This window comes from Dermochelys coriacea, chromosome 3 (assembly GCF_009764565.3).
Source record: "Dermochelys coriacea isolate rDerCor1 chromosome 3, rDerCor1.pri.v4, whole genome shotgun sequence".
In the NCBI taxonomy this organism is placed as follows: domain Eukaryota; kingdom Metazoa; phylum Chordata; order Testudines; family Dermochelyidae; genus Dermochelys; species Dermochelys coriacea.
Window position 1 is genome coordinate 40,269,431 of NC_050070.1, and position 25,157 is coordinate 40,294,587.

The 25,157-nt window shown below is 40.9% G+C and overlaps 1 protein-coding gene across 4 annotated transcripts in view; it reads left to right on the forward strand.

Annotated features, from left to right (window-relative positions):
• The window catches only part of DLGAP2 (DLG associated protein 2), a 725,030-nt gene that overhangs the window by 338,022 nt on the left and 361,851 nt on the right, over positions 1-25,157 (forward strand). The gene's annotated exons all lie outside the window — the stretch shown is intronic.

The following is a 25,157-nucleotide window of genomic DNA, read 5'->3' on the forward strand; positions in this document are numbered from 1 at the left end:
TTGGAATTAATTTGCAAACTGGATACAATTAACTTAGGCTTGAATAGAGACTGGGAATGGATGAGTCATTACACAAAGTAAAACTATTTCCCCATGGTATTTCTCCCTCCCGCCCCACCCCCCACTGTTCCTCTGATATTCTTGTTAACTGCTGGAATTAGCCTACCTTGCTTGTCACCATGAAAGGTTTTCCTCCTTTCCCCCCCTGCTGCTGGTGATGGCTTATCTTAAGTGATCACTCTCCTTACAGTGTGTATGATAAACCCATTGTTTCATGTTCTCTGTGTGTGTGTATATAAATCTCTCCTCTGTTTTTTCCACCAAAGGCATCCGATGAAGTGAGCTGTAGCTCACGAAAGCTTATGCTCAAATAAATTTGTTAGTCTCTAAGGTGCCACAAGTACTCCTTTTCTTTTTGCGAATACAGACTAACATGGCTGCTACTCTGAAACAGGGAAAGGAAGAAACACAGTGGGAGACGCTCTGGAATCCAGGTCCTGAAGGAAGGGTTACCCAGAGAGGTGGTGGAGAATGAAGTGCTAGATGCAGAATAGGAAGGAGCCCAGGGCAAATGGCAGCATTTGGGATAGAGCAGACCTTGACTGCTGATTTGTAGGGCCCCTGGCCTGGGATCTGGAGTAGAGGGTGGGCCCAAGTTCCCCTACTAGCCAGTAAGGGAGTGACATAGCCTTGAAGTGGAGGACTGCTGGGGATGAGGTCAGCCAGTCTAGTGAGATTTTGATACCTCAGATGCGGGAAGACTATAGTGATCTGGCCAGAGGGCCAAGCCATGAAGAGGGATTCTCAAAGAGGAAGTACTGCAACTCCTGGAACATGAGAGAGGCAACAGTATGAACAAGAGATGGAGAGAGTTGTCAGACTGGATGGAATTATTCCCCAGATGCAGCCATATGGAGGTGCCCCAGCGGTGAGTAGAGAATCCCACAACAGTATTATTGCCCATTCTGAGATCCCTATCCTTCCAGAGAATGTAAATGCCTTAGTCATCTCCCACCTCTGTGCAGCCAGTGGCCTATGTTCCTCAATGCCATGCTGTAGCCTCCACATTCATTTGACAAATAAAATTTGCAGAATTTTGCAGAATTGTAAAATATTGTGTGCAGAATTTTTAATTTGTTGATGGAGAATGACCTCCAAAGTAATATATGTATGGTATGCTTAGTTTAGAAGATAGTCCATGATTAAATAGTAACGAATAACTAGGTTGTATGTGTACTAGTGCACTCTACTGTGTGTAATACCTGATCCAAGGTGCACTGAAGTCAGAGAAAAGCGTCTTGTTGACTTCAGGTTGCTTTGGAGCAGGCTGCTATCCAGAACTTCTCAGATGTGTGTCTTTATACACTGTCTACTCCTAAGAGAGTTTCCATTAATTCTAGTGGTGTGGGGCTGTGCTTTTGAAGCAGGCAAATCTGTAGTCCAGCATTTCTCAAACTGGGGTCTGTAGACCCCTGGGTGTCCCCGAGGGTACTCCAAGTGGTCCGTGGATCCTGCTGAAAAACTCCTTCCCCTCCCTCCCTCAACTCCTCTCCCTCCCTCCCAGCATACCGGGGAACCGGCTTCCTATTTGCCCTGGCTCTGTGCTGCACCCGGAAGCGCCCAGCATGTCCCTGCGGCCCCGGGGAGGAGAGGAGGCAGGTGGCTTCGTGTGCTGCTTCCACCCCAAGCACCAACTCTGCAGCTCCCATTTGCCGGGAACTGAGGCCAATGGGAGCTGCTGGGGCAGCGCGTGGAGACTTTCTGACCCCGCCCCCCAGGAGCCGCTGCCAGAGGGATCTGCTGCTGCACCCCTCAACTCCTCCCACACCCCAAATCCCTGCCCCAGCCCAAAGCCCACACCCCCTCCCACACCCAAACTCCCTCTGAGAGCTTTCACCCTGCACCCCCTCCTGCACCTTAACCGCTGTCCCAGTCTGTCAAAAGTGAGAGAGGGTGGGGGAGAGCGAGTGATGGAGGGAGAGGGGAATGGAGTGAGCGTGGGGGCAGGGCCTCGGAGAAGGGGCGGGGCCGGGCAAGGGCTGAGCACGGAGGCTTGGGGGTCCTCAAAAGTTTTTAAATCAAAATGTGCGTCCTCGGGTTGCTGAAGTTTGAGAACCGCTGCTGTAGTCTATCCCCACCACAGTAGTGGAGTCCCAAGTAGCCATGGTGTGCAGCCTAGTGACAACTGTGAAGTCATACATAGCTACTGTTTTATTCTAATATCTGATATTTTGAGTCAGCAGTCATAATTTACTTACATTTAGAAGCTTCTCTTAAAAGCAGAATCGAGGTTCATGATTTAGTTAAAAGAGATATAAGGAGATCAAAGGACTTGCTCAAGGTCACACGGTGAGTTCTTGACTCAACTCAGATTAGATATCTGCTTGTTACCAATCCTTTTCTCTTTCTGATAAACTGCACCAACAGCAGGTTTTCACTTCTTTTGATTTGTTTTAAATAAAATATACTTTTTTTTTTGGTGAGCAATCATAAGTATTTTATTCCTCAAACCTTTAGGAATGCCAATTCTGGAAATGAATTTGAAATACAGATTGAGCAAATATTTACTATTGCTTATCAACTATAACATAACTTTATAAAAAGAACAGGAGTACTTGTGGTACCTTAGAGACTAACAAATTTATAAGAGCATAAGCTTTTGTGGGCTACAACCCACTTCATCAGATGCATGGAATGGAACATATAGTAAGAAGATGTATGTTATATACAGAGAGAGAGAGAGAGAGAGGGTGGAAGTTGCCATACAAACTGTAAGAGGCTAATTAATTAAGAAGAGCTATTATCAGCAGGAGAAAAAAATTTTTGTAGTGATAATCAAGATGGCCCATTTAGACAGTTGACAAGAAGGTGTGAGGATATTTAGCATAAGGAAATAGATTCAATATATGTAATGACACAGCCACTCACTTTATAGTGAAAGATCTGCTGTGAAAGCACTGCCAATGCATTCTGGCAATGGTTTGAGCATTAACATTGTATTTTCATCCAGGTGAAATAGTTAGGTGTTAGTGATTGCTGCATACATCTTATTGTTTGTCATTTCATTTGTTTTAAAGGATGTCAAGCTTTTGGAACCTTGCAAAGTTGTTGAGTTTTTCTGCTTTAGGCTCCTCTCTCTAATGGCCATTTTATATTCTGTTTTCATTGTAAATTGTTTTAGTCCCCGTCCCACTCAAATATAATTGTCTAAAACTACTTTGATATTTTCCTGACTAGAATCTTGACAAGGAAAGAAGTTTTATATAATAATTCTGTTTTTCTTATTTTCTTAGTGGGAGAGATAATAATCTCTTCTCTCAAATGTTTTTATGTTGCAGTTTTAACTGATAACCTTAGCCAAAATCCTTTAATTTTTTTCCTTTTATTATTCCATCTTCAGAAGAACCTTAAGCTCTTAGCAAAAAAGAAAGAGTACTTGTGGCACCTTAGAGACTAACAAATTTATTTGAGCATAAGCTTTCATGAGCTACAGCTCACTTCATCGGACGCATTCGGTGGAAAATACAGTGGGGAGATTTATATACACACACAGAGAACATGAAACAATGGGTTTTATCATACACACTGTAAGGAGAGTGATCACTTAAGATGAGCTATTACCAGCAGGAGGTGGGGGGGAAAGGAGGAAAACCTTTTGTTGTGATCATCAAGGTGGGCCATTTCCAGCAGTTAACAAGAACATCTGAGGAACAGTAGGAGGTGGGGTGGGGGGAGAAATAACATGGGGAAATAGTTTTACTTTATGTAATGACCCATCCACTCCCAGTCTCTATTCAAGCCTCTGGCTCTGTCCAGAAGAGTACCCAGAAGTCACCTACTACAGGACAGGCCCAACAAAGAAACTAACAGAACGCCACTAGCCATTGCCTTCAGCCCTCAACTAAAACCTCTCCAATGCATCATCAAGGATCTACAACCTATCCTGAAGGACAACCCATCACTCTCACAGATCTTGGGAGACAGGCCAGTCCTTGCTTACAGACAGCCCCCCAACCTGAAGCAAATACTCACCAGCAACCAAACACACCACACAACAGAACCACTAACCCAGGAACCTATCCTTGCAACAAAGCCCGTTGCCAACTGTGTCCACATATCTATTCAGGGGATACCATCATAGGGCGTAATCACATCAGCCACACTATCAGCGGCTTGTTCACCTGCGCATCTACCAACGTTATATATGCCATCATGTGCCAGCAATGCCCCTCTGCCATGTACATTGGTCAAATTGGACAGTCTCTACGTAAAAGAATAAATGGACACAAATCAGAGGTCAAGAATTCTAACATTCAAAAACCAGTCGGAGAACACTTCAATCTCTCCAGTCACATGATTACAGACCTGAGAGTGGCTATCCTTCAACAAAAAATCTTCAAAAACAGACTCCAACGAGAGACTGCTGAATTGGAATTAATTTGCAACTGGATACAATTAACTTAGGCTTGAATAGAGACTGGGAGTGGATGGGTCATTACATAAAGTAAAACTATTTCCCCATGTTATTTCTCCCCCCCCACCCCCTACTGTTCCTCAGACGTTCTTGTTAACTGCTGGAAATGACCCACCTTGATTATCACCACAAAAGGTTTTCCTCCTTTCCCCCCCCCCGCCCGCTCCTTCCTGCTGGTAATAGCTCATCTTAAGTGATCACTCTCCTTACAGTGTGTATGATAAAACCCATTGTTTCATGTTCTCTGTGTGTGTATATAAATCTCCCCACTGTATTTTCCACCGAATGCATCCGATGAAGTGAGCTGTAGCTCACGAAAGCTTATGCTCAAATTTGTTAGTCTCTAAGGTGCCACAAGTACTCCTTTTATTTTTTACGAATACAGACTAACAGGGCTGCTACTCTGAAAGCTCTTAACACTACACCTGGTTGGGTTCAAAGTGGATTTTAACCTATATGATAGTGATTTTCTGGGATCCCATATGTCTTTGATCTGCCATACTGGCTCTTGACCATCCTGGCTAGGTGGAACATTTTCAACTTGGAAATCATGTCTTCATCTGTAAACTTTGTACTGGCTATTGTTAAAAGGAACTTCTAAGATTACTATAACTAAAATATGAGAGAGCAGAGCTTGCTTATTGTGTATTTGGCAGCACGTTCTGTGTAGTCAGTTTAATTGTTGCAATTTCTGTCTCATGAACAGAACTTGTTGCAATTTCTGTCTCATGATGCCCCCCGTGCACTGCTGGGTGGGAGGGGGATATCCTGTATATTCTTCTGCATATCCTTTAATAGCTAACAGTAAAACCAGCAGCAAAACCAAACCTGAAGATGCAGCAGACAGACAAGAAATAAAAGGGGGATGGAGATGGAGTGTGTTTGGTGATACTCCTGGCTCTAGGTATAAATTGATTCACCATTTTGATCACACTAATATCTGCTTCATTCATCTGTCCCTTATTCCTTCCCCCTTTCTAAAAATTGGCTGACCACAGTTTTTTAAGAACTACTTTCCACTTTTGTTATTCTATTCCATTTCCACACTCTCCCCATTTATTTTTGCTGATGCCACTGTGGATTCTTAGTTTCTAATTTTTATTAAAGCTTAGCAGAATTGACAGTACAAAGTTATTGTTTTATGAAAGCAGCAAAAGGGAAGGTGGTATATACAAGAAAAGAGAATACTGTGGTTGAAGTAAAGTAAGATGTGAGTCACAATAAGAATACATATGTTTGTTATAAAAATTGTGTCTGTAATTTATTTTTAACTCATTCACCCCACTTGGGCTATCTTTCCTGATATAGTTCAGCTGCTAATCTAATATAGCCAGTAGGTCTTTCCTTTTCTCTTCAGCTCTTGACCATCTTTGCAGTGGGTATTTTATTTTCTATCCCTAGGGCCTGATCCTTGTGGGTATAGAGCTTGCTGTCATTAGGAGTCCTGCTGAATCGTAGGACTGGAAGGGACTAGTCCAGTCCCCTGCACTCATGGCAGGACTAAGTATTATCTAGACCAGTGGTTCTCAAACTTTTGTACTAGTGAACCCTTTCACATAGCTAGCCTCTCAGTGCAACCCCCTTTATAAATTAAAAAATACTTTATTGTATATTTAACACCATTATAAATGCTGGAGGCAAAGCAGGGTCTGGGGTAGAGGCTGACACCTTGTGACCCCCCCATGTAATAACCTTGTGACCCCCCCATGTAATATCCTCGTGACCCCATGAGGGGTCCTGACCCCCAGTTTGAGAACCCCTGACACATTTGTCTAACCTGCTCTTACAAATCTCCAATGATAGAGATTCCACAATCTCCCTAGGCAATTTATTCCACAGTTTAACTACCCTGACAGTCTTTTCCTAATCTCCAACCTAAACTGTCCTTGCTGCAATTTAAACCCACTGCTTCATGTCCTATCCTCAGAGATTAACAAGAACTATTTACCTTCCTCCTCCTTGTAATGACCTCTTATTTACTTGAAAAGTGTTACCATGTGGCCTCTCAGTCTTCTCTTCTCCAGACTAAACAAACGCAGTTTTTTCAGTCTTCCCTCACAGGTCATGTTCTCTAGACCTTCAATCATTCTTGTTGTTCTTCTTTGAACTTTCTCCAATTTGTCCACATCTTTCCTGAAATGTGTCCAGAACTGGACACAGTACTACAGTTGAGGCCTAATCAGTGCAGAGTAGAGAATTACTTCCTGTGTTTTGCTTACAACACTCCTGCTAACACATCCCAGAATGATGCTCACTTTTTTTGCATAATGACAAGTTTCAGAGTAGCAGCCATGTTAATCTGTATTCGCAAAAAGAAAAGGAGTACTTGTGGCACCTTAGAGACTAACAAATTTATCTGAGCATAAGCTTTCGTGAGCTATAGCTCACTTCATCAGATGCATTCAGTGGAAAATACAGTGGGGAGATTTTTACACACACACACACACACACACACACACACACAGAGAGAGAGAACACGATCCATTGTCTACAGCCAAGCTCTACGATACAACCGCATTTGCTCCAACACCTCAGACAGAGACAAACACCTACAAGATCTCTATCAAGCATTCTTACAACTACAGTACCCACCTGCTGAAGTGAAGAAACAGATTGACAGAGCCAGAAGAGTACCCAGAAGTCACCTACTACAGGACAGGCCCAAGAAAGAAAATAACAGAACGCCACTAGCTATCACCTTCAGCCCCCAACTAAAACATCTCCAATGCATCATCAAGGATCTACAACCTATCCTGAAGGATGACCCATCACTCTCACAGATCTTGGGAGACAGGCCAGTCCTTGCTTACAGACAGCCCCCCAACCTGAAGCAAATACTCACCAGCAACCACACACACCACACAACAGAACCACTCACCCAGGAACCTATCCTTGCAACAAAGCCTATTGCCAACTGTGTCCACGTATCTATTCAGGGGACACCATCATAGGGCCTAATCACATCAGCCACACTATCAGAGGCTCGTTCACCTGCGCATCTACCAATGTGATATATGCCATCATGTGCCAGCAATGCCCCTCTGCCATGTACATTGGTCAAACTGGACAGTCTCTACATAAAAGAATAAATGGACACAATCAGACGTCAAGAATTCTAACATTCAATAACCAGTCAGAGAACACTTCAGTCTCTCTGGTCACTCGATTACAGACCTAAGAGTGGCTATTCAACAAAAAAAACTTCAAAAACAGACGGCAACAAGAGACTGCTGAATTGGAATTAATTTGCAAACTGGATACAATTAACTTAGGCTTGAATAGAGACTGGGAGTGGATGGGTCATTACAGAAAGTTAAAACTATTTCCCCATGTTTTTCTTCCTTCCCCCCATCCTCCCTACCTGTTGGTAATAGCTCATCTTAAGTGATCACTCTCCTTACAGTGTGTATGGTAATACACATTGTTTCATGTTCTCTGTGTGTATGTATAAATCTCCCCATTGTATTTTCCATTGAATGCATCCGATGAAGTGAGCTGTAGCTCACAAAAGCTTATGCTCAAATAAATTTGTTAGTCTCTAAGGTGCCACAAGTACTCTTTTTTTCTTTTCACTTTTTTTTGCAACAGTGTTAAATGTTAACTCATATTTAGCTTGTGACCCAAGCTAAATGGGTGGAGTGGCCCACTGTGACACCCAGATCGCTTTCAACAGGCAGTCATTTCTCATTTTGTATGTGTGCAACTAATTGTTCCTTTCTAAGAGGAGTACTTTGCATTTGTCCTTATTGAATTGCATCCTATTTACTTCAGGCCATTTCTCTATTTGTCCAGATCATTTTGAATTTTAATCCTATTCTCCAAAGCACTTGTAACCCCTCCCAGATTGGTATCATCCGCAAACTTTACAAACGTACTCTCTATGCCATTATCTGAATAATTGAAGATAGCAAACAGAATTGACCTATGTGGAAGGTCTAAGATATTCAAGAAGTCTCTTCCTTTTGGCAGGAACTGCACACCCCATTCTAGAGTGGTCATACTGTAAATGAACAGAAGGAAGGGTCAGAGTTAGACTAGCAATGAAGTAGATTATTCTTGGAAGCAAGCAATGTGCTCAGTAATAAGTGTTTTTGTAGAAATGGGTCAACAGGGATGAAATGCATTTATTGGCTTACAGTCACAATGATTCTAAATAGCTAGTATCATTCAATTTTTATAAAAAGAAAAGGAGTACTTGTGGCACCTTAGAGACTAACAAATTTATTAGAGCATAAGCTTTCGTGAGCTACAGCTCACTTCATAAGTGAGCTGTAGCTCACGAAAGTTTATGCTCTAATAAATTTGTTAGTCTCTAAGGTGCCACAAGTACTCCTTTTCTTTTTGCGAATACAGACTAACACGGCTGCTACTCTGAAATCAATTTTTATATACATTCTTTGTGATACTTTGATTGGCTGTTACATTTAAATGTTAGTGCAGTGCTTTTCAGGAAAGGTCTTTTAAAATAGAAATTTTATTAATAATTATTTATTTGACTGCATAACTATCTGAATCTGTTCAGATTTGTCTCTTCTATGACTGTTCATAGAAATTAAGCCAAGTTCCTATTTAATCCCTGGTATGTTTTAAATATTCTCTGGAGTCTGATTTTTTTGTTTGCACTGTTTGCATGAACACACTCAAAATCAATAAGAAATAGTTAAATAGTATTAGGAAGTGATGCTGACATAGTTATTCTTACCACTTATTGGCTGCATGACAGGGAGGTAAAACAGGACCCTTTCCACTGACTTCAGTGGGCTTTGGATAAGGCTAATAGTGCCCTTACTATAAAAATAGGACTGAGACCTGGCTCTGGTGAAACCTTGTGTCACGAGACACCCCTGCATTCACAAAGTGTTCTGTACTTGCACCATTTCACTCATATGATCCCTAAAGACATTTTTGTAGAGTTTAAAAATTCTGCCTATGGATATCTGTGTGAGATGAGACCTCTCTTTAGTTATGTGGATATGTGAGCATAGGGCAGGAAATGCTCACACATTCAGTTTGAACTGGGAAGCTGTCAGAAGGACTCACTCGGTCTTTGGAGTGAATCAAACATGCTAGTTGTGAAATTAGAGTCCTGGGGGACACCACAAAATCTTTTGGATTTATTCCACAGGTCTGTCACATTTGCATTTCATCTGAGGGCATTGTGCTACAGTGTGAAATCAACAGTCTGAGAGAGCTCCAGATAAAGAAAAGAAGAGGGATCGTAGATAAAACTGTGAGTCATAAATAGGGAGACATAAAATAGAGAATGAAACACAATTCATAATACAATCAACTTTTATGGACACTATTCATAGTTGTGTTTAGATACAAATATTGGACCAAAATCCTGAAAATGACTAATGGTCTCTCAGCACAGTCCTAAATTGTGCCTTATCTACTAGCTTCACTAAATCCCAAGATGCTTTATTTCTCTTTAAATGGCACAAAAAGAATTGTAAATTCCATTTCAGTGACATCAGGGTAAACACATGCTGATGGTAATGCAATAGCATTACAAATAGTTGCAGCACCCTTCTTCCTCTGATATCGGTGAAATGAATATTTGAAGTATTAAATGCTAATGTTAGAATGGATTTTTAAAGTTTACTGGAATTCCTACTTGATTTTGTTTCATTCCAAAGATTTATGTTCTAACAAAGAAAACTATATTTCACTGGGAGGACAACTATATTTCACTCCATAAAAGAAATAATCTCAATTTCTTCTTGTAATGCTTTGAATTCTGATTTTCTACAATGGTGTTCAGTTATATTATATAGCTTATGGGGTTTTGCTGTAAATTGGTGTATTTTCAAAATCCTATGAACTCCCTCCTTCATCAGTGTGACATGCAGACTGCAGTACAATAATACTTTATTTTTATAGCTTCTTTCATTCAAACCTGTGACCTACAGAGTTAGGTAGTAACTGGAAGAGAGAGGAAATTTTAAGAAATATAAGCAAGAGAGACTACACATGTTTGTAGCTGCGCTTTAAAATGAGATGGAGCATAGTTGAGGCAGAGAGATTCAGGAAGGTTATTCCAGAAGACAGGAGTGGCAGCAGAGAAGTTTTTTCTTCAAATCAACAGTAGTCAGATCACATGAGGGAGAGACAGAAAAGACTGGTGTTACACAGAGAGGAGGGTACAGGGAAGTGGAGGAGAGAGAGACACACACACACGGTCTGTGAAATATTTTATTTGTAGTCTCATTTAGAATGCTCATCAGTGTATTGGATCACTTCCATGTGCTAAGGAATTTTACATCACAAACACTCTTATGAGGCAAGGAAGTATTGTAGTCAGTATTTTACTGACAGGAAGCTGAGATGGAGAGAGGTTAAATGATTTATCCATGATCACACAGAAAAGATATAACAAAACCCTGATCTGCTGAGTTCCATTATGATGCTTTCATCACAAGACCATCCCTCCTTAATAGGTAGGAAGATTTCTTTTATAAAAGAGGAGACCAACTTTGAGCTAGATCCTGAAAAAAAAAAAGAGTTTGTTTGAATATGGGCTGGTGTGGCCATCCTTCTCTTTACTTGAGAGAAGGCTGAGAGCAGCATTCTGCACATGCTGGAGCTTGGGGAGACCCACGTGGAGAAGAATGTTGCATGAGTCAAGACAAGAATGTGAATGATGATTTAGCAGAGTTGGAGTCAGGACACAGGACAGTGACATATCTTGCAGTAATAGTGATAGTTAGGTTTTCAGAAAGAGGAGATACAGTAGGATGAGAAAAGTTCAAGGTCATGCATCACACTCAGATTATGGACTATGTAGGCTAATAGGAATCAACTAGTGGGATCAGCGTTCATGTCTCACTCCCCGTCAGTACCTTGCCTCAGCCAGGGAAGCTAATGATCCACCAAAAGACCAAAAATGTTGATGAATCCTGGTCATGTGCCACCTAAAGCACATTGTACATACACTAAGAATAAGTGAGATGGAGAATGTGAAATTGTGTTTGAGGATGTTTGTCATTCCCAAGAGAAGACCTTTCTTTTGAGGAATTTACTGTCACTAAAACAAATTAAGAAGTCACAAGTTTACCTGCTCAAGACAGACAAATAAGAGTCTTTAAAAATGATGAAAAATTAGTATTATTGCCGTTAAATTCGTAGTTAAGGATAATGATAGAGATAAAAGCACAAAGATAGACAGTAGATAGAAAAGAGCAGAGCCAAAAAATGCACCTTGTGGGCTACTACAAAGGAAGATCTTGTTACAGAGGAGAACTGTGTGCGCTACATACAGTATACAGTAACTCCTCACTTGGTCATCCTAGTTAACATTGTTTCATTGTTACATTGCTGATCAATTAGGGAACATGCTCATTTAAAGTTGCACAATGGTCCCTTATGTTGTTTGGCAGCCACCTGCTTTTTCCACTGCTTGCAGGAAGAGCAGCCCATTGCAGGTAGCTGGTGGGGGCTTGGAACCAGGGTGGACCAGCAGCCCCCTATTAGCTCCCCGCTCCCCTAAGTTCCCTGTGCAGCAGCCGCCCAGCAGGCTATCAATTGCCGGCAGTTCAGCTGTCCCTCCCCCCACTGCCATGTGCTGCTCCTGCCCTCTGCCTTGAAGCTGCTCCCGGGAGCCTCCTGCTTGCTGTGCAGGGATGCGACAGAGGGGAGCTAATGTCAGGGTCTCCCCCTGCTCCTGCCCCTCGTTTACCCCATTTCCACAGCGGAGGGGGGGACACAACAGAGCTCAGGACAGAGGGAGAGTGCTGGCTTCAGGGGCTGTCTCAACTTGCTGATCTACTTAAAAAGGCAATGTACTTAGAGTGGAGTCTGCGTCCTTAAAAGGGCAATGTGCATCTCTCTCTCACACACACAGGGTGTGTGTCTCTGTCTGCCATGCTCTGTCTCCTCCCTCCATTTGTGCTGCCTTGTAGAGTGTGAGGCTACATTAACAACGTGTTAACCCTTGAGGGCTCAGCTGTTCTAGTTCATCATTTAGCAATAAGAAATATCCCACCCTCTTCCACCCTCTGACTGCACCACCTCAACCAAGCTTCACAATCATCATTGCTGTGTACAGTATTAAATTGTTTAAAACTTAGTGTGTGTGTGTGTATATATCTTTTGTCTGGTGAAAAAAATTTCCTTGGAACCTAACCCCCTCCCCCATTTACATTAATTCTTATGGGAAAATTGTATTTGCTTAACATCGTTTCGCTTAAAGTCGCATTTTTCAGGAACATCACTACAACATTAAGTGAGGAGTTACTGTATATCAGTGTTGGTGGAATAGCAGTTTAGAACATTCTGAGCATCTGTTCTCTGAGGCGCTTCAGTTTAAGTGCCAAAATCACTAGTCACTTCTGAAAGTCTTGGCTAGCATATACTACTTTATAGGAAGAAGATTGTTGTGTCTATTTTATGATGATCTTTTAGTGCAAGATAGACAAATTCAAACTAAAAATAAAGTGCATTTTTAACACTGAGAGTAATTAACCATTGAAGCAAACATAGAGATATGGTAGATTCTCCATCATTTGCAATCTTTAATGAAGGCTGGATATCTTTCTAAAATATGTGCTATAGCCCAATAGAATTTATTGACCCGATGCAGAAATTATTGGGTGAAGTTCTATGACCTTTGTTACAGAGGAGATCAGATTAGATTATGATGATGTTCCCACCTGGCTTTAAAAATCTATGGCTCTGTAAAACTATTTGTATTACATGTTGAAGCCTATTGACTTCTCTGGCCATATTAAAGAGGGAAAACTGTGCGTTACTTTATATAAAAGCAAGTGGTTAAGAAAAGAATATTGTGTGTTCTGTGTATCTTAATTAAAATATTCAAACTGTGAAAAAATGTTAGTCAGTCAGTCAGTTTGGTAAATAACTAGTGACTAAGCCAAATTTAGCCCATTCATTTATTTGAGTGAAATTACACCAGGAATGAATTTAGCCAGTTGAGTTCAGTTTATGGCATAACAAATCATCACTGTTGTGTGTGCTATGTGTAACATATGAATGTTCTGTTTCACAAACAGTAATATTTGGCCCTTTTGGCATATTTTCTTTTGTAAATCATTACGCTGAAATATAAGGATAAATATAACTCTGAGTTTTGCTTTTTCATGATGCAGCTGTTATGTTTTTTATATTTCTTTTGATGTCAAAACAAGGAGAAATTAGTCAGTGTGAAGGCAAAAAATGTTAGTTATCTATTTCATGCTTATTCCAAAAATAATACTTATTCCTTGTACATAGTGTGGAGATACACCACTTTAAATCACTTTAAAACCATGAACTAATCATAACTATTAGTCCAAAAGAAGTTGCTCACATTAAGAGTTTATAAGATTGAGAGGACCTTAGTTAGCCATATGTCTCCAACAGTGTACTAAGGAGGGGAGGAAAATTTAAAGACTGAATTGAGAATGTCAGGTCAAGAGAGGAACAACAAATAAGGTGCTAATCTATATCTAGGTATCTATCTATAGCTCTTGTGAACCTGGTGAAAGGACAAGTATCAGCAGTGGGAAACACTTCCTTCAACTCCCCAAGTAGATTTAATATATAATATTTAACATAATACTGTGATGGGGTATAAAAACACTGTAAAGGGTTAACTATCTTCTGTGGGCTCAATCAGCTCTGCCCTGCTACATATGCAGTAGGTATCAGGCTTAGAGAGGCAGGTGAAACAGGAGGATCCAGCTCAGTTAGAAACTGGCTGGGAGGGAAAGCAGTTCTTCAGCTTCCATTCCTTGCGAACAGCCTGGCTAGGGCCAGGAACTGAGTAGACTGCTGCCTGACAGAAGCTTCCTGAGGGAAGGTAGGTTTGACTTGGAACTATTGTTTTGAGTTGCTATGAGTGATTTGCCTGTTTGTTTCTGAGTATGACTGCGGCAGATGGTGCTTCACTGGAAGGGGGAACAGCCAAATTAAAACTGTTTTGTCTTTTTGCATCTGACCAGGGACCCAGAAGTAATTTGTCAGGAGCTCAGGAATGACCCTGTCACAAATACTTCCTTTAATCAGGCAACTCGCTTGTGAGTGCTCACAGAATTGAGGGCTAATTGACCGACAGGAGAGAGAACACTGAAATATGGACTCACCTCCCAGAGAAATCTTCAATTCCCTATTAGATATTAGATCTAGCTGAGAAAAAAAGTTGAAAGACTTTTTTAAGAAATAACTTTTTAAATGAGATTTCAAGTCCTTGGTTTTTATATATACGTATGTACACACAACCATAATATGTGTATTTTTGTGTGGTCATTGGAAACTTAGTGGATCTAATTTTAGAGCAGTACCATTGTGAATACCAGACAGAATATTGTTCATTCTCTCATAGGTAGCATACGAATACATTATGTCCTGCCATGCATACCAGCAAAGCCAGTGTGGCCTTCAAGGTTTTTCACAACTTGGATATACACAGAAACCTTACTATAGTTATGCTGGATCTTCAAACATACAATCACTACTGAGACCTCTTAGAATGAATTGTACTTTTACAAACAATACTCACTTGATACAGTGTCTCAAACATTTTCTTATTCACATGTCTAATACAACAAGTTTTGTTTTTATTTTTGTGATTGATGAGCCAAGCAGAACTTTAAGGAGACCTGGTCCTCCACAAGTAGCTGGTTGGAATAGAGGAAATTTGTAAGCATAAGATCACTTATGAATCATCAACATCCACTTAGTCTGCTTCCTCCCAATCCACACAGAGACATCACAGCCAATTCAAGTGTTTTTCATTCTCAGCAGGGCAAGAATTGAGAAATTCAAAATAAAAATCCCCAGTCAGCCTTCTCTTAGTTTGCTGAGAGGTGAAGGAGGAAGCTTATGACTTGCATATAGCAAGGACCTGAAACTAACAAATTAGGGAAGAAAGTGCCAGGGAAGTCTTGAGATGAAAGCTCTACCTGGCACTTGCCATGGTGGTTGAGACTTATTTTTCAATGTGTGCTATTACAGTAGATACTCTGCTACAGGTTTACAGCAATCCTGTAGCAATATTGGCCAAACAAACTGGTACTATGATGCACTAGAAACAGGGGAGGAAAAGGATGGTGATACCATCAGTGAATGGTGATTACATCAGTGAATGAGGACCTTTGGAAGACATTGCTGAGAATTCTTGAGTATAATGAGAGAGCACCACACTGGTCATGCTGTGAAAGCTTACAAACCAGAATAGCAATCATTAATAGAACACACAGGGTCAGCAAATGAGCCAGAAGTTCTGAGTCTGGAGCCCATTCTTTCCCAGAGGTCAGTATAAGCAGTTATACATGGCCATGCTGCCCCTCTCAATGAAACCCGAAGAAAGACTTAAAAATCTTCTGAGCTGCCCCTTGCATCATTCACCCATCAGTGACCCAGAAAAAAGCCTGTGTCGCCTGATTTAAATTAGTTTTTAAGCTTTACTCTGGTAGATGTTTTCTAACTTTCCACTGATAGTGGCACTGAGCAGGGCCGGCTCTACAGTTTTTGCTGCCCCAAGCAGTGAAAAAAACTGACGCCGCAGATGGCAAAAAGGAGAAGCTGCCGCCAATTTGCTGCCGCAGCCAGTGGAATGGAGAAGTTGCCACCGAATTGCTGCCACCATGGAAACACTGCTGCCCCTTTCTAACTACTGCCCCAAGCACCTGCTTGGAACACTGGTGCCTGCAGCCGGCCCTGGCATTGAGGCAGCCAGTATGTCCACCTCTGTTGTGCTTTAGAGACCCTCAACATGTTTGTCAGCATCATTCCCTTACTAAACTGCATACAACGTATGTCACTATCTTTTTGACATTGTTTTACCTTTTGTTTAGTCTTCTGGTGCATCCACCAACTGCACTGTTAATTACTTACTCTGTTAATTTCCTTCTTTTTCTTCTCAAACATCTCAGTTTCCCATGTTACACCAACTGACAGTATTAAAATATAGGAAGGACTTGCTGGTTTCCTGTTGTAAGATTCTGATTGCCTTGTGTCAGGCTTAGCTCTCTGTCTTGAGAGAGACTTCTATAAATCAATCATTGATAGTCTCAATCAGCCATGTTTGGGAGTTTGAGTGGGAGTTTGGAAGGGGAGTTTGTCTTGTGGTGCTTGTTTGGGGTTTGCTTTTGCTGGGGAGGTGGTCTTTTTGGTGTGGCTTGTGTTTCCCAGATTAACAGGATTTACGTGGGAAGGAGATGACAGATACAGAGGCAGCTGTGGGAGTGACTCCTGTAGTGAAAGACACATTCAGGATGACTGGATGTGGAAGCTGTGGTATGTACATGATCCTGGAGGGGGGAACCGGTAAGAGTTTTTTCTGCATGAAATGCCGTCTGATAGAGCTGATGGAGGAAAAGATCCGAGGTTTGGAGATGCAGGTGGAAAGTCTGGTTGAGTTTAGGAAGGGGTTTGAGCAGATGATGGAGCAAAGATATGAGGTATCTGAAGGGAAAAGCTCATACTCACAGATGGAAGCAGGGCTGGGGAATTTTGAGGAGAGACTGGATGAGGAAAGTGGTCAGTGGAAACATGTGACTCAAAGAACCAGGCAGAGAAAAAGACGGGCTAGTGAAGGAGAAATAGAGCTTAGGAACAGGTTTGCAGAGTTGGAAAATGAAGAAGGGGCTCAGCAGGTACTTGTTGAAGGTGGAAGGGTAAGGAAGAAGAGAAGAGAGGCTAGCCCTATAGAAAAAGGGGAAGAGTCAAGGGAGACTACACCAAATATGAGCCCCAGGAGGATACAGGATGGGTTGAAGAGGATTGTAAGGGAAAATAGGAATGGAAAGAACTTGCAGCCAGAGGGAACAGGGGAGAGACTGGAGAATAGCACTGTCATCAGGAAAAGGCAGGTCTATGTGATCGGGGACTCTTTATTGAGAAGAATAGACAGGCCTGTAACTAGAGCTGATCCTGAGAATAGAAGGGTGTGCTGTCTTCCAGGTGCTAAGATACGGGATGTAGACCTGAGGTTGAAAAGGATCCTCAAGGGAGCGGGAAAGAATCCCCTAATTATCCTTCATGTGGGAACAAATGATACGTCTAGATTCTCGCTGGAAAGTATCAAGGGAGACTATGCTAGGCTGGGGAAGACGCTTAAGGAAATTGAGGCTCAGGTGATCTTTAGCGGGATCCTTCCTGTTCCTAGAGAAGGGCAACAGAGGTCTGACAAGATTATGACTGTCAACAGATGGCTTAGGCAGTGGTGCTATAAGGAGGGCTTTGGGATGTATGGCCACTGGGAGGCATTCACGGACAGAGGTCAGTTCTCTCGGGATGGACTTCATCTGAGTAGGGAAGGAAATAGACTTCTAGGATCGAGGCTGGCACAACTGATAAAGAGAGCTTTAAACTAGGAATTGGGGGGAGATGGATGGGAGATGTCCAGAAAATCTCCACGCCAGATTTTAGCATTGAGAGGGAAGAAGATGAAGTAAGAAAGGATACAGCCATGGGTAGGAGAATGTATATAAGGAGCGAGGGCGGTGTGGATACTAGTCTAATAGGTTATACTGGCTGTAGAATGACTGTGCCTAATAGGGTACAAAATGTGAGCGAGGCCAAACAGCAAAAATTAAGATGTTTATACACCAATGCGAGGAGTCTAGGTAACAAAATGGAGGAACTAGAGCTACTGGTGCAGGAAGTGAAACCAGATATTATAGGGATAACAGAAACATGGTGGAATAGTAGTCATGACTGGACTACAGGTATTGAAGGGTATGTGCTGTTTAGGAAAGACAGAAACAAAAGTAAAGGGGGTGGAGTAGCATTGTATATCAACGATGAGTTAGAATGTAAAGAAATAAGAAGCGATGCAATGGATAAGACAGAGTCTGTCTGGGCAAAAATTACATTGGGGAAGAAAACTAGTAAAGCCTCTCCTGCGATAGTGCTTGGGGTGTGCTATAGACCTCCGGGATCTAATTTGGTTATGGATAGAGCCCTTTTTAATGTCTTTAATAAAGTAAATACTAATGGAAACTGCGTGATCATGGGAGACTTTAACTTCCCAGATATAGACTGGAGGACGAGTGCTAGAAATAATAATAGGGCTCAGATTTTCCTAGATGCGATAGCTGATGGATTCCTTCATCAAGTAGTTGCTGAACCGACTAGAGGGGATGCCATTTTAGATTTAATTTTGGTGAGTAGCGAGGACCTCATAGAAGAAATGGTTGTAGGGGACAATCTTGGCTCAAGTGATCATGAGCTAATTCAGTTCAAACTAAATGGAAGGATTAACAAAAATAAATCTGCAACTAGGGTTTTTGATGTCAAAAGGGCTGACTTTCAAAAATTAAGGCAATTAGTTAGGGAAGTGGATTGGACTGAGAACTTATGGATCTAAAGGCAGTTGAGGCCTGGGATTACTTTAAATCAAAACTGCAGAAGCTATCGGAAGCCTGTATCCCAAGAAAGGGGAAAAAATTCATAGGAAGGAGTTGTAGACCAAGCTGGATGAGCAAGCATCTTAGAGAGGTGATTATGAAGAAGCAGAAAGCATACAGGGAGTGGAAGATGGGAGGGATCAGCAAGGAAAGCTACCTAATTGAGGTCAGAAGATGTAGGGATAAAGTCAGAGAGGCTAAAAGTCGAGTAGAGTTGGACCTTGCAAAGGGAATTAAAACCAATAGTAAAAGGTTCTATAGCCATATAAATAAGAAGAAAACTAAGAAGGAAGAAGTGGGGCCGCTTAACACTGAGGATGGAGTGGAGGTTAAAGATAATCTAGGCATGGCCCAATATCTAAACAAATACTTTGCCTCAGTCTTTAATAAGGCTAAAGAGGATCTTGGGGATAATGGTAGCATGACAAATGGGAAGGAGGATATAGAGGTAGATATTACCATATCAGAGGTAGAAGCGAAACTGAAACAGCTTAATGGGACTAAATCGGGGAGCCCAGATAATCTTCATCCAAGAATATTAAAGGAATTGGCACCTGAAATTGCAAGCCCATTAGCAAGAATTTTTAATGAATCTGTAAACTCAGGAATAGTACCGAATGATTGGAGAATTGCTAATATAGTTCCTATTTTTAAGAAAGGAAAAAAAAAGTGATCCAGGTAACTACAGGCCAGTTAGTTTGACATCTGTAGTATGCAAGGTCCTGGAAAAAATTTTGAAGGAGAAATTAGTTAAGGCCATTGAAGTCAATGGTAAATGGGACAAAATACAACATGGTTTTACAAAAGGTAGATCGTGCCAAACCAACCTAATCTCCTTTTTTGAAAAAGTAACAGATTTTTTAGATAAAGGAAATGCAGTGGATCTAATTTACCTAGATTTCAGTAAGGCATTTGATACCGTGCCACATGGGGAATTATTAGTTAAATTGGAGAAGATGGGGATCAATATGAACATCAGAAGGTGGATAAGGAATTGGTTAAAGGGGAGACTGCAACGGGTCCTACTGAAAGGCGAACTGTCAGGTTGGAGGGAGGTTACCAGTGGAGTTCCTCAGGGATCGGTTTTGGGACCAATCTTATTTAATCTTTTTGTTACTGACCTTGGCACAAAAAGTGGGAGTGTGCTAATAAAGTTTGCAGATGATACAAAGCTGGGAGGTATTGCCAATTCGGAGAAGGATCGGGATATTATACAGGAGGATCTGGATGACCTTGTAAACTGGAGTAATAGTAATAGGATGAAATTTAATAGTGAGAAGTGTAAGGTTATGCATTTAGGGATTAATAACAAGAATTTTAGTTATAAGTTGGGGATGCATCAATTAGAAGTAACGGAAGAGGAGAAGGACCTTGGAGTATTGGTTGATCATAGGATGACTATGAGCTGCCAATGTGATATGGCTGTGAAAAAAGCTAATGCGGTTTTGGGATGCATCAGGAGAGGCATTTCCAGTAGGGATAAGGAGGTTTTAGTACCGTTATACAAGGCACTGGTGAGACCTCACCTAGAATACTGTGTGCAGTTCTGGTCTCCCATGTTTAAAAAGGATGAATTCAAACTGGAGCAGGTACAGAGAAGGGCTACTAGGATGATCCGAGGAATGGAAAACTTGTCTTATGAAAGGAGACTTAAGGAGCTTGGCTTGTTTAGCCTAACTAAAAGAAGGTTGAGGGGAGATATGATTGCTCTCTATAAATATATCAGAGGGATAAATACAGGAGAGGGAGAGGAATTATTTAAGCTCAGCACCAATGTGGACACAAGAACAAATGGGTATAAACTGGCCACCAGGAAGTTTAGACTTGAAATCAGACGAAGGTTTTTAACCATCAGAGGAGTGAAGTTTTGGAATAACCTTCCAAGGGAAGCAGTGGGGGCAAAAGATCTATCTGGTTTTAAGATTCTACTCGATAAGTTTATGGAGGAGATGGTATGACGGGATAATGGGATTTTGGTAAGTAATTGATCTTTAAATATTCAGGGTAAATAGGCCAAATCCCCTGAGATGGGATATTAGATGGGTGGGATCTGATTTACTATTGAAAATTCTTTCCTGGGTATCTGGCTGGTGAATCTTGCCCATGTGCTCAGGGTTTGGCTGATTGCCATGTTTGGGGTCGGGAGGGAGTTTTCCTCCAGGGCAGATTGGAAGAGGCCCTGGAGGTTTTTTTTTGCCTTCCTCTGTAGCATGGGGCATGGTTGACTGGAGGGAGGCTTCTCTGCTCCTTGAAGTTTTGAACCATGATTTGAGGACTTCAATAGCTCAGACATGGGTGAGGTGTTTCATAGGAGTGGTGGGTGACATTCTGTGGCCTGCGCTGTGCAGGAGGTCGGACTAGATGATCAGAGTGGTCCCTTCTGACCTTAGTATCTATGAATCTATGAATCTATGTTGAAACTCTTGAGGTTCTTCCATTACTGCTTAAGGACATGTATGAAAAAAAAATATCAGTTTCAGAGTTTTCCAGAAGGAACTGCTTATCAGTGTATCTGACTTTGCCACCCATCAGACAGATTGTTCACATTACTATGACAAAAATAAGAAATATGAAAAAATTAAATAAACTTGTTTTAACAAATCCATTTTATTGTGTCTTGTTCTTAATTATTTAATTACACATGTGAGTAGTCTTTACATATTAGTCAACATGTGCTAATGCTTTAAAGTTAAATACTTATTTAAGCGTTTGTGATATCAGGGCCTAAAAGGACAAAATGCAATGGAAGAGTTAAGTCAATAAAAGGCAAGGGAATAAAAGGGATGAATTATGGACTATGTTCTGAGGTTCCTTGTTGTAAAAATACAAATACTGTTATGGGTTGATTTAAATGAATACTTTTTAATTCACATTTTAGAAATTGTGCCTGCCAATTGAAAATTAATATATGCATCACCAAAACAGCTTATATGTGATTCTGATGGAAACAAACTTTTAAAAGGTGGAGGCAGAGGCCGAGGGGGAGAATGCTGCTGTTCATTTATGTAACATCTACCTAGATAAAGCATAGTCAGGCTGCAACATATGTCACTGAGAGGATGAGTACATTAGTTGCTAAACTTTTAGTATTAAGACATTGGTTCACATTTATTTTTGTGCTTGGAGACTTGAAATCTCACTCATTTGGCTGTGTCTATGCTGTACTTCTTGCCGATATGCTATTTGTTCTTATCTATTTGCAGAGCATCTTAAAAATACTTACTTGGAGTGGCATTATTTTGGCAAGGAGAAGAGAGTTGTTTGTTTTTAAAAAGGGACAAAATCTGAAAATGTAGATTTGCAGATTAAATTTTATCAACATATGTGCATAGTTTAAAAAAATGTTTCTGGGATGGTGATTCAGTGTATGGCAGTGTTCTTTGTGAATCAGTATTGAACTTCTGTCTCAGTATGGCTGTAGCAGTCTCTCTGCCATGTTTCATCTGGGAAATAAGCAGAGGCTCTGACTGTTTGTGGTCATTAAGTATATGGTGCTATATAGTTAGGAGTAGAGATGTTAATGGGCTACTTCAATGTCCTTATATTCCACTGATTTAATTAATCCTTGTGATTTCAACTGATGGTATTTTTCAGCTTTTGTCCTACATTATAGCATTATCCCACAATTTGATAGTCACCACACCAGAGGTAGTGGTATTTCAGGGGATAGAGATTTTTTGTTTGCTATACAAAATACATGTAAGACAAACAGCCTAATCACAGGCAGCCCTTCATTGCCATGTAAGGGTGAAAACTCAGCTGAAACGCTGTGTGTGTGTGTGTGTGTGTGTGTGTGTGTGTGTGAGAGAGAGAGAGAGAGAGAGAGAGAGAGAGAGCGCATGCACTGAGATATCAGGAAGAAGGAATCCTTTTGCAAGAAGTCTCTGCATTCCCCTCCTGGCTGAGGAGCAGAATTCATTGGCATTTCCCCACAGAGAAATTCAGAGAGGAAGAAAGCAGCATTTTGTAGGTGTGACTAGGGGGGCTCGCATGCTTTGCCAAACACTGCATTAGGGATATGTACATGAGGGACAGAAACATCAGGGGTCTTTATTCCTTAGCTTTATTGCTGAATATTTTAATGAGGGGCATAACTCCATGTTATTCACTAATTTGCAGGACTTGACCCAGAGAATTTAGAAACCTTCTGGAAGAAAAGAATGTAAACTCTGCCCCCATTATTATTTATTATTCTTAGTAATAAAGTTAAGAGCACATTATATATTTCAGATGCCAATAACTACATGCAGTTTTCCATATCCAAAATACTAAGGTACCAAATGTTTTTAGTTACACCCTTGCACTACACTAGATTCTGTGGGATTTCATGGCTGTAACTGAGAGTCAGATCTGTCATTGTTTAAACATTTGAGTAAAACCTATTTTTAAAAAATTCCTTGTACAGAACTTTATTTTCATTAAAAGTAATTTTTGTAATTTTGGTGTAATAAAAATGGAATGAGACTTTCAGGGACACAATAGAGCAGTCCAACCCCCAGTCTGACAGCCTCTCTGCTGTTAAGGAGGATGAAAGTCTTGGGAAAAGAGAACATCAAACTGAAGAGGAGGGAAATGATCCCATAGTTGGAACTCTCATTCCAGATATCCTCTTGCTAAGAGGATATCACTCCACAGGAGGGAATCACAGTTACTAGGAAGAGTCAGGTAATAGTAATGGAGAATTCAATCATGAGACATACAGATAGCTGAGTTTATGTTGACCGGGAGACTCTCATGGCGACTTGCCTGTCAGATGCGAAGGTCGTGAATTTCTCAAGACATCGAGATAGATTTATATGCAATGCTGGGAAGTAGCCAGTGACCATGGTACATGTAGGTACCAGTGACATAGGGGAAAGATAGGAGAGAGGGCCTGGAGGCCAAATTTAGGTAAGAGATTAAAGTCCAGAACCTCCATGATGGTATTAACTGAAATGCTTCCAGTTCCATGCTCAGGAACAGTTAGGCAGAATGTTAGGGTCTCAGTGAGTGGATGAGATGATGGTGTAGACAGGAGGGTTTTAGGTTTATTAGGAACGCAGAAACCTTTGGGGGAAGAAGGAGCCTATACAGGAAGGATGGGCTTCACCTAAACCAAAATGGAACCAGATTGCTGGCATGTAAAATGAAAAAGGTAGAAGAGATTTGAAACTGACTGGGGGAATGCTGACTGGTGCCGAGGAGCACATGAGTCTGACAGACATTCAGTTGGAGAAGATCTATTAACAGGGATTCTCTATATCCTGATAAAGAGGAGACAATAGAAATTGTTAAAGTACAAGAGAAGAGAAACAGTCAAACAAAAGAGTCACATGCAGTTACATCACATAGAGGCAGACAATTAAAAAGTGACAAATTTTATAAGTGCATGTATACAGATGCTAGAAGTCTAAATACTAAGATGGGTGGACTTGAATGCCTGGTATTAAATGAGGCTATTGATATAATAGGCATCACAGAAACTTTGGTGGTACAATGATAATCAATGCGACACAGTAATACCAGGGTACAAAATATATAGGAATTACAGAGTAGGTTGTTCTAGTAGGTGAGTGGCATTATATGTGAAAGAAAGCATAGTCAAAATATTAAATGAATCAAACTGTACCATAGAATCAATATTAATAGAAATTTTGTGCTTGAATAGTAAGAGTATAGCAGTAAGACTATACTATCAACCTCCTGACTGACTGATGGTGATGGTAATTGTGATTAGAGAGGCTATAAAAATAGCAAAATCAGTAATGGGGGATTTCAACAATCCCCATACCTGAGTGAATACAAGCCACCTCACGATGGGATGCAGAGTTAAAATTTCTAGGCGCCATTAATGACTGCTTCTTGGAGCAGCTAATCCTGGAATCCACAAAGGGAGTTTAGGATTTAATCCTAAATGGAGTACAGGATGTTGTCCAAGAGGTGAATATAACTGAACTGCTCGGTAATAGTGACCAAAGTGTAATCAAATTTAATATCCTGGGGAGAGAGGAAGGGGAAATACCAGAAACTGACTACAGTAGCATTTCATTTCAGAAAGGGGAACTAGACAAAAATGAGGAAGCTAGTTAAGCGGAAATTGACATGAACCGTCACTCGAATGAAATGCCTGCAAACTTCATGGAAACTTTTTAAAATCATAATAGAAATACAAATTAAATGTATACCCCAATAATAAAAACAGTAAAAGGACCAAAAATGCCACCATGGCTAAACAAAGTACAAGTGGCAGAGGCAAAAAGGCATCCTTTAAAAACTGAAAGTCATACATACTTTACTGAGGAAAATAGAAAGGAGAATAAACTCTGGCAACTCAAGTGTAAAAGTATAATAAG